At 46.4% G+C, this 10,427-nt stretch overlaps 1 protein-coding gene across 1 annotated transcript in view; it reads left to right on the top strand.

Annotated features, from left to right (window-relative positions):
• Positions 1-5,250: 5,250 nt before the first annotated feature.
• Cacna1e (calcium voltage-gated channel subunit alpha1 E) overlaps positions 5,251-10,427 on the top strand; it is a 452,501-nt gene continuing 447,324 nt past the window's right edge. Inside the window, exon 1 of the mRNA XM_051186002.1 lies at positions 5,251-5,375. The gene's annotated coding sequence lies outside the window, so the exon portion shown is untranslated. The remainder of the gene's footprint in view (positions 5,376-10,427) is intronic.

The following is a 10,427-nucleotide window of genomic DNA, read 5'->3' as shown; positions in this document are numbered from 1 at the left end:
ACAGAAGGTAACCATGGAAACCTTATAATCTAAAACATCACCAATCTGAGCTCTACACACACACACACACACAGTGGAAGTGTAGAATGCTGCATGACTGTGTGCACGTACCCACAGTTTAGTTATGTTGTATGGGTATGTCTGTGCAATGTCATGACAGTTTATTTGTGTGCATAATGGAATTAGTATGGGTGTCTGCTGCCATGGGCTTTTCCAGTTCTGTTCTCAGGGGTGGTAGAAGAGCATACGTCTGTCCTAATGTTTGGGTGATACAGGAAGAGATGATTAGAAGATATGGCTGAGGGTATGTGTTTTCAACCTAGTGGAAGGGAGTAAGATGACTGATTTGAGCATATAGGAAGGTTTAAAACTTAAATTTCCCCTTATATCAGGTTTCAACTGCACAAAAGCAAACAGGAATTGGACTTTTTTTCTCCACCAGCTAGGAGATATTATTTCTCTGGGATAGGAAAGTCAGCCTGAACTTCTCAAACAATGAGTGTAGATTTAAACTCAGGCTTGAGACGATCACCTCTATAAAGCCATGCCATTTCTGAAAGTATGTGTTGTTCTTTTCCTTTCCCCCTTTTGTTTTCTAGCTGTCTATCTTAAAGCTCATTGCTTTTTTATGGCTAGATCATGCGTTGGATGAGGGCTATGTGAAGGTTGCATGTGAGGTTGAACTGGTGAGAACAACTCATGAGAGTCTGCTAATGAAATGTGTCACTCAGTCTGTGCATGATATCAAGAAGATTGTGTGTCTCTTGGCAGATCTTTGAGGGTAGGCAGCTCCGTCTGGATTAAAGGATTATTTGGGGGGAAAAAGCTGTGTGAGGGTTGGGGAACCAAGCCAGGAGTGCCTGGCTTCCTGGGTTATGGGTGGAGACTGCACACCATGTAAAACCTGGTCTGCCTCAATTTAACTGGGGCTCTCTCCCCCCCCCCCCCGTGTGTGTGCGTGCACACGTGTGTGTGTGTGTGTGTGCGCGTGTATGTGTGCCTGTGTGTATCTAACCTTTCCAGTGATGGATGAATGAAGGACTTCATTACTGAACGTTGGGGAGAAACCTTCCTGTCCTGAATTCTTGCCTTTCATTCACATTTGTAGCCAAATATTTTTAAATGCATAGGTCTTGTATGGCCATTAAAAATGCCTACTTACAGAATATTTTCTTTACTTTTAAAGTAGCTCCTTCCTCGAAGACAGAAATCTACATTAGCATCTTGCGTGAGTCCCAAAGGACTACCCACCTGGCCCATGTCCTTCTGGCAGCCACACCATAGCCTCCGTCTGTTTCCCTTGTGGCCTTGTTCCCAGGGAGGACGGGGCCAGGAGAGGACACCGAGCTGGTTGCTCTCAGGCAGTGTGAAGCACTGCTATGTGGAGAGAGTGCTATCACTGAGTGTGTAACCATCAGAGTCTTCCCAATTGGTGCCAGAGTAGCTTTGAGATGGGCTGAGGGGGACCACCCCCTTGCCATTCTCACCATTCCTGCTGAGCCATTGTAGATCCTTTATATCAAGTTCCCTCTCTGTTCCTCATCCTCTCAACAGTTTGGGGAGAAGAAGACACCTTCTTGTTTCTGTATCCTTTATAGTACGCAGTTAGCCCTTCCTACCCCTACCTTCCCTGTGTCCTTTATGGGTGTGTCCCAAGTCTTTAACAAGCAGTGATTGAGAAATCTGTGGTTGCAGATTATTTGCCCTTTCATTCAACATCTCCCTCTAAGTGCTTCCCAAGAAGCAGGCACCCGGGATAGAGCAGTAAGCAAGGTACCATTCTGCTCTTCTTGTATTCACCTGCCAGCTGGAGGAACTACAGATGAGCAGACAATTGCAATGCAATACAATACAATTGTATTGAAACATGCAATACAATTGCATAACAGAGGTTGGCCAGGGCAGTGGGAACTCACAAGAGGAGTGCTGATCCTTACCTTACCTCAGGGACTTGGAGGATTCTGAGAAGAGCTGGTGTCTGATACATAACCTGCAGGATGAAGAAGGACCATCCTGGAGTGACAGCATGCTTTTCACAAGGGAAAGTAGAATTTTAATTAAAAATATTAGTTTAAAATTACTTTATAGGTGAAACAAATAGATGTTAGGTAGATGATAGATAAACAGGTAGATAGATGGGTAGACAGACAGGTAGATAGATGATAGATAGATAGGTATGTAGGTAGGTAGAACAAGAACACAGGTACAGAGTCTGAGAGATAGAGGCAGCTGCACAGAGATGAAAGGCTGTGAGGTGGAGAGATGGGGAGAGAACCATAGAATTATGCATGGTAAGATCTGGCAGGACTCAGCAAACATTCACAAGCCCCTTATTTAAAGGAAAGGAAGACAAGGAAAGCAAAGGGCTGCTAGCATCCCCAAGGTGCTGAGTTGGAGTGCTGAGTCAGGAACCTGGACCTCCCAGTTTCTAGTAGAAGAGAGGGGAAGAGCAGAGGCCAGGTGGGAGGAGCCAAGTCAGAGTGAGGAGATGGCACAGAGCAGAGAGCTATAGGCTTTACCTTGTGAGGGTCAGGATGACCAGTGAAAGGGAAAGTTCAGACAAAATCTGACCTGGTTTTCTTTTCCTATCTTTTCTGCCTTTCCCTCCTTCCCTTCCTCCCTCCCCCCCCCCCCTTTCCAGCCACATCCTGCCTACAACTAGATGTCAGGGAACTGGTTGCTATGGATACTAAATGGCATTCAAGCCGGCTGAATTATTAAAGCAGGGTCTTTTCTTTGAAGCCATGGCCCCAGTATGGAGTAAAGACCCATTAGGGAGTGCAGTGTCAGGCATAGGCCTAAGCCATGGCTGCAAGGTGCTTCTTCCTTGATGAAGACTTGGAGGAGTGTCCTTTTCCCTGCTGGGGGTCCTAGAGTCTACTTCCTCACACCCTACTTCCCTGAGGTAGGGGAATGAGCCAGGGCTCATTCAAATGGGCTAAGAATCAAAAGGATGTTTTCTTTGTGTCTGAAAGCACAGCATATTGTTAGAATTGTTCAATTACTTGTATCCAAAGAGACAAGAAATAAACTAGCAGGTGTGTCCGGAGGGTTGGCCTTGGCCATCAGAACTATACTGCCACAGGGGACAGGCACAGGGGATCTTCCAGAGCCATCAGACCAGTGGCACTCTCCCAAGTGTTGGAAGGGGTTTTCAGGAGAATCTTGTTTGTGGGCATGATAGTTGTTTGTTGATGGTGGAGGGGGTGAGCATGGATGTTCTTCTCTGGAGGAGATTCCAAGCCAGTGAACCATCCGCCTTCTGTTAGTCTAGTTCCAGAAACTTTCAGTTAAAAAGAAAAGAAAAATGAAGCTCAAATATTGTGGTGTAGATGCCCTGTTTATGGGACAGGGCATCTGTGGCTGGAATCGCCAGTGTGTCTACGTGTAGTGGGCAGGGGCCAGCATACCAAGTATCATTTTCCTTCCTGCATGCTCCAGTAGGTCCTGGATTTGATTTGGGGGAGGACCTCCCCTTCTTGGCTGATTCTCTGAAGCGGGAGGACCTTCCATTCTTGGCTTTAATGCTGCTCCTCCCTGGGGAGGAGCACTTCCTTTTACATCGGAAGACCCTGGCCTCTCTCCTGCATGAGAAGGGTGTGGAGGCATTTTAAAGTAAAAATTACATTTCTTTATTTTTGTATGTGTGAGGGTGCACATGCCACATGTATATGTCAGAGGACAACTTTCTGGAATTAGTTCTCTCTAACATGTGGGTTGGGGATTGAACTCCGATTGTCAGGTTTGGAGGCAAGGCAGCCCTGCAGAGGTGTTTTTTTGTGTTTTTTTTTTTTTTGTTTTTTTTTTTTGTTTGTTTTTGTTTAAATGTACACACACACCCTCTAATGAGGGAAAGTTGATTTACAGATCAGCTTCTGTTCTGAGAAATGATAAACAGCCCCATTCCCCCCTAATATCCAATGAAGCTTTGTTTGCTTAATGTTGGGGCTAGTGACTCTGTTTACTGAAAATTACACAGACTAGACTAACTTCTTTTGGGGGCTTGGTGAGAAGTTTGCCCATCATCTGACCTAGAGCGATGATACTGGCTGTTCACAAGGAGAACCTTGCAAACAGACTTTCCTGTTAGGGAGGCATGGATAGCAACATTGGATCAAGCACAGGCTGCAGAGCCCTCCACTTTCCCTCCTCACTGGACTAAGAGGAAAGAGTTGCTGCTGTGGGCCTCCTGGCTCTCCATCTCCTTCCAGCCCTCTTCTTGTTCCTTTATACTGCCTCTCTCCTTTCTCTGTTGGAATCAGTTGATGGCGATGGAACGCCATCATATGGCTTGCCCATATGACTCTTGCAGGCATTTTCAGTGTTCTGGCAAAGATGGCTGAGAGCCAGAGAAATGGGAGAGAGGAAGACCCAGAGATACATCTAGCAGGCCTTGGGAACCCCGGCTTGACTCGCTAATTTTTAAGGCAGTCCTCAGGGAACAGGTTGGCTTCTCTTAGGGTTCTCAGCTGGAAGCAGGAGATCCTCAGGGGGAAAAAAGTCACCGGCAGCAGAGGGGTTCCTTCCCTGGGTTGGGGGTCCCTTTCCTTGGGCAATGCTTGGCTCAAGACACCGTGCCCTCTCCCACTACCCATTCTTTACTGCAAAAGCCCAGGTGGCTTTTATTTCTCTTTAGATGTAATGAGTGCTCTTCTGACTACTTTTCCTACCCTGTGAGGCCAGAGGCTAGAATTCAGGCACAGGGGAATTGGGGAGCAGGGTTGGAGGAGGAACTGCCTGGAGATTCAGTGCTTCAGTGGAAATCACTCGCGGAAGTTTGAGGTCAGTGAACTTTTGCAGAAACCCTGACTGAATTTTCTGGACCCCAGCCTGGTTACTACACAGATCGGTGGATAAACCCAGCCTTGCACTGCCCCCCTGCCCCTCCCCGCAGCCTCTGCGCGCTCCCGTGTTCGTCTTGCCCGCCTCCTGCCTGCTCCGCACAGCTCTCTGGGGCTGCGCTGCCTGGACAGAGAGATTTCTTCTCCGTTTGAATACCCTCCCATCTTCTCTTATTTTTTTGTTATTTATTTCCCCAGATGTCCCCTCTGAAGGGGCAAGTGTCTTTCTGATTGCCAGGAATTTCTTTTGCACTGTGTGGGCAGGAGACAGATTTTTTTTTTTTTCTCCCTCCGTCCCCGGAATTGTCTTTTCTCATTCATTAATTTTGTTTCCCGTTTCTTTCTCTCCCCTTCATCATTTCCTGTAGACTTTACCTTCTTTCCCCTTCAATTTCACCACCTCTCTTTCCCTCTTCTCCCTCCCTTCGTTCCCCTTCCCCCCACCCTTTTGCTCTTTTGAAACAATTCAATGATGCCTCAGGATTACTAGCATACCCTCCTTCAGCCGAGCGCGGGACTCTGCATTAATTCAAGGTGAGTGGGGTTGTGTTTTCGAAGCTGAGGATGGGGCTGCCCGTGTCAGGGTGGCCACAAGCCCGGCTGTTCTGCCCTTCTGGTGGCAGCACCGATCTCCTGCTGCTGCTACCTGTTGGGGTGCGTGGACCTCGGTGGCTCAGATCTGGGCCAGACTTTCTTGGAAGGCTCCTTACCATCTCTTCTGCATGCTGTCCTTCCCATTTCCAGCAATTGCCCGAGCCTGGATAATAGTACCCTGTTAGGATATTCCAGAAGCGAATGAATTGCATTGCCCTTGGTGGGATCCTAGGGGTGGCTTTTGACTTGTGGCTTGCATTACTCATCCCACAGCTAGGGAGTCTTGCCGGTTGCCACAGAAATGGAGCCCCACTCTTGGTAGATGAGGGCCTGGGAATTTTCACTAGCCTCAGAGCCTCTCAAAGCCCTTCTATGACTCCAGACAAAAGCAGCTCTCCAGTCCCCAACACTGGCAAGTTTTGTTGGGGACTGTTGAGAAAGTGTTCAGCAAGGAGCTGAGCTTCCAGTGAAGTTTCTATGAAGAAGGCTACATGTGATTTTGGAGGTGACTTTGGACTGGTGTAGGGCGGCCTGGGTGTCTCTGGAGTTGGGGCAGACGTGTGGTCCTATCCTGAGACTGGGCGTGGGTAGAGAGTACCGGGAGGAGACCAGGCTAGGGTGACTTGCTTTTTTTTCCACCAGATTTTGATGTCTCCCCTAACAGAATGCTCTTCAGGGGCAGATCACTCATGTTCTATGCCTTTTATGTTGGTGATGTAGACAGAATGATGGCAGACACTTTCCTGCATCCCCCATCTAGGATTCCTTCTTCTGGTGGGGACCAAGGGAGTAGTCTGGCCTCTTATCCAAGGTGGACATAGATTTGGAGGTAGGGAGGTAGGGATCTGAGGTGGGGATCTTTGACAGGTCTGTGACTGTGACACATCAGAGCCAGTGACTGTTTCAGGCTGAGTAGGTTGGTGGTTAATTCAGATCTGGGAACATTCAAGCCCTTTCCCTTCCCAGGTCAGTGTGTTGGAACATTCACTCTTACTCTTGGGGAATGAGACTCACACTGTGTCATAGAGACATCATTCTCTGGGGGGAAGGTAGAATATCTGTCCTAAGGGGAGGCTGGGAAACCTGGCCCTGGATAAGCGTTTTCATGAAAGGAAGAGGAATTTCTAATGCTGAAATAAGAGCACTAGTTTGTTGTGAGAACCAGAAGAAGAGGGGCTCCCTGCACTGGGGTTGGAAGGTGTGGTGTAAGATGTTGGAGGAAACTTCATCGTCTGTGCCCAGTAGGGACAACTGGGAAATAGAGCTCCCTTTCTTGTGAAAGGGTGTCTCCTATAGGATTGCTCCTGTCTCCAGTGCTCAGGAAAAGATGGCCTTTTCTTTTATTGCTTCCTGCAGTGCTCTTACCTACTAAGTCTCTGGCCAGGGAAATGCCTTTGTCACTTTGGAGTATGGGGTAATTGTACTTATTGTTTAAGTCTGGGCACTTTTGTGTATGAACTAACTGAACAGAGGCTGTCTGTGCAGGTAGAGATGAATGTTGGTTATATGATTGAAAGCATGGTCACAAACATATTATGTTTGTGTAGCCATCCTGTTTGGAACAGTTCTGACTCAGATTCTAGGACTTCTTTTCATTTCTGTCTGAAAATACGTACTTCTGGGCAAGGGATATAAGTCAACAGTAGAGTGTTTACTTAGCATGCTCAAGGTCCTGGGTTTGAGCCCTAGATCCAAAAATTAACAAACAAGCAAACAACCCCCCTTCCCCCCAAAAAACAAAACAAAACAAAACAAAAAACCACAAACACCCAAACAAAAAGCCCGAACAATGAAAACCAGATTCTGTGAACTGCCCATTCCCAGAGTAGGACTTCATGCTTGGATACTGTAGGGATAACAACTTTGATGGTGGTTTCCATGGAGTCCTTTCTGTTTCTAGTCTACTTACCCGTGGGATTTGTGAGCCTGGGACTTCCAGGAGACCATCCTGCCAGGAGTTTTAAGTGAAGGGTTGGTGGCAGCATGATGGACAGCAATGAGTACACACATGCACAGGACCGAGTCTTTGGATCCATGTTGTCACAACTCTTGCACCTCTCTGAGGCTGTCATTGAGTGTTAGGCTTGAGAGAAGAGGAGAGGAGAGGAGAGGAGAGGAGAGGAGAAGAGAGAGAGAGAGAGAGAGAGTCCTATATGTTGACTGGGTTTCCACTAAGAAATCCACATTCTAGAAACATCATTTTGCAGGAAAATATCTGCCGTTTACTTCTTTGCTGTGTTAGGGAATGATGAGACCTTCTTAGGGATAGGCCCGTCACAACATCACCTCTCCCCTGGAGCCTGTGGGTCTTTCAGGCAGCTAAATCATTTCAGGCTTTGAAAAAAAATTAGCTGCTACATATTGAGGGCTTATTAGTTTCCAGATGCTATGTCAAGCAGTTTCTAGAGCTTATGAATCCTTGCCCAATCCTACCAAGTATGTACCTCCATTTTATAAATGAAGAAATTAAAGGTAAGAAAAGAAAAGTAACTTGCTCAGATTCACCTAGAAGTAGGAGATAGGGCTGAGGGTAAATTCAGGGCTGGCTGACTTGTTCCACACAAGGCTGCCTCTGTGCTGAAGTGGATGGGGTCAAGTGGCATTTGATGCATAGGTTGTCAGTGGGTGGAGAGTGAAGAAGATGGAGACTTGTCTTCCTGGTTCTTATTTCATGTCACTTGTGACTTCTTCTGTCAGTAGTATCATTGTTTTGTGTTCATAAAGTTTGTGTCCCTTATTCCCTTCCTGGCACCTTGAAATAGTCTTCATCATGGATCCCAGTCTAGTGTACATGTGAAACCTACCTGAAGAGATGGGATTATCTGATGGAAAGGTACCATGTATGCTACTGTCTACTCTCAGTGTCAGTACATTCTCGTTAGGGAGGTTTGCCTTGCTCAGGATGTTAGTGACTGACTTGGAAAGGGCCTTCCCACCTTTGGCTTTTCCTGAAGGAATTCTGTAGATCAGCAAGGAAGCATGCCAGTTCCCAGCTAATAGGGCCTTGGACACACACCCAGATCCCCATTCCAGTGTAAAGGCAAAACTTGAACCTGAAGTAGACAATTCTGGACATGTTTCTAACTTTTTACTTTTCTATTTTACCATATATTACTATAATTTATCAGACCAAGAAGAGCAGAGGGAAAGCAGAAGCTGGGGTAAAGCAGATAAAAAAAAAGCATTTTTCTGAATGACTTCATTTCTACTATAGTTTTGCCCCAATAAGTAGCTCTGGGCAATCACTAACCTACCTGGGCCTTATTTATTCTTCCCCAAAGTGAAGGTTGGGCCGGATGAACATTGGCTTTTATCCTAACAACAGCAGCCCAAGATCTTATAGTTCTGTTTGACTTTGCTTTTTGTGTCCTGCAGATCCTAAGTGACCTAGCTTGCCTTTCTGTTGCTGTCATAAACACTGTGACCAAAACCAAACTTGGGAGGAAAGGGCTTATTTCAGCTTAAAGGTTCTGGTACATCATTGAAGAAAGCCAGAGCAGGGGCTCAAAGCAGGAACCTATAGGTAGGACCTGAAGTAGAGACCACAGAGGAGCACTACATACCAGTTTGTTTCAAGGCTTGTGGTCAACCTGCTTTCTTATGTAGTTCAGGCCCACCTGCCTAGGGGTGGTGCCACCTACAAAGGGCTGGGCATTCTTCCATCAATCAGCAATCAAGAAAAAATGCCCCTCAGACATGCCTACAAGCCGGTCTGATGGGGGCAATTTTTCAGTTGAGGTTCCTGTTCCCCAAACATGTCTAGTTGACGATCAAAATTAGCCATCAAAAGTCAAAGCCGTTCCTTCTCTTGTCTTCTCTTTTAGTGGTGGTAAATAGAGGAGACTATGTGAGAAGACAGCAACCGCCCTTGGTCTCCAGTGGAAAAGTCAGCTTATGGACTGGAAAAACAGGGTGATTTTTCTGGTCAGAAGAGTGCATTTCTTCTTCCTGGTATATGTTAGCTTGCATTCCCAATAAGCAAGGGAGAACTAGGAAAAGCAGAAAGTCTGACAGTAGGTTAACAACCATGTACACTATGTACTGACTCATGATCTGAGCAGTAGGGGAAGGTGGGAGGCAGGACGGTGGGAGCTGGTGGTCTCTAAAAAGATAGAGTAATAGCCTTTGTCTTCATGGTTCTCACAGTGTGGTGTGAAGCCGGGATCTAGGCCATGGGACCAAGTATACAATTACAAACTCTAAAGCTACTTGCAACAAAAAGCTCAGTATAACCATTTGTTGTGGTATAGATGAGCTTATATGAAGCCAGGTACCTTCCTGGCAGAAGCAAAAATGCGAGTGGGAAAGTTGGTGTGAAAGGCTGTCAGCTTGGTTATGAACAGGAGGATTCTAGGGAGTCATGTTGTCTGCGAAACACACTTGGACTTCAAATTTTGGTGAGTGAGATTCTAAAACAGAATGAGGCCTCACTAAAGATGCAGTCTCAAATTCATGTTCTTGTATCGTTGCTTGGAAAGAGTCATTCTTTGAAATTCCTGGGCCTTTATAATTACATTGGCCACATTTGAAAAAAAAATTCTCTGGTAAACATGAGTTTAAGACCTAGGTGAATAGAGGCACATTATAGACTCTCATACAGGGCTGAAGGCAGCAAGTGAATGAGTTGGGAGGTGGCATATCAGCTGGAGGGATCTGGAGGAAGGTGTGATTCTTTCTTGGACACCACACCGTGAAAGGAGAGTGAATCAGACCTTGTGTGCTTTTGTGTACTTTCTGGCCTGTGTAGTCACACAGCCTAGGACTGACGGATGGACTCGCCTCTTACTGACAGAGAAGCTGCAGTTGGAAGAATATAATTGCATCTTCCTGTCCCTCCACATCAGCTAAATGCACACCTGGCCTTTTTCTAGGAGAGATGGGAAATTAATGATGTGAGATATGCAAGTGTGTGTGTGTGTGTGTGTGTGTGTGTGTGTGTGTGTATGTGTGTGTGTGTGTATGTGTATGTGTATGTGTGTGTGTGTGTGTATG

Source organism: Phodopus roborovskii, unplaced genomic scaffold (assembly GCF_943737965.1).
Source record: "Phodopus roborovskii unplaced genomic scaffold, PHOROB, whole genome shotgun sequence".
Classification (NCBI taxonomy): domain Eukaryota; kingdom Metazoa; phylum Chordata; class Mammalia; order Rodentia; family Cricetidae; genus Phodopus; species Phodopus roborovskii.
The sequence above is the reverse complement of the archived record's forward strand: the minus strand, read 5'-3'. Positions and strand labels throughout refer to the sequence as shown.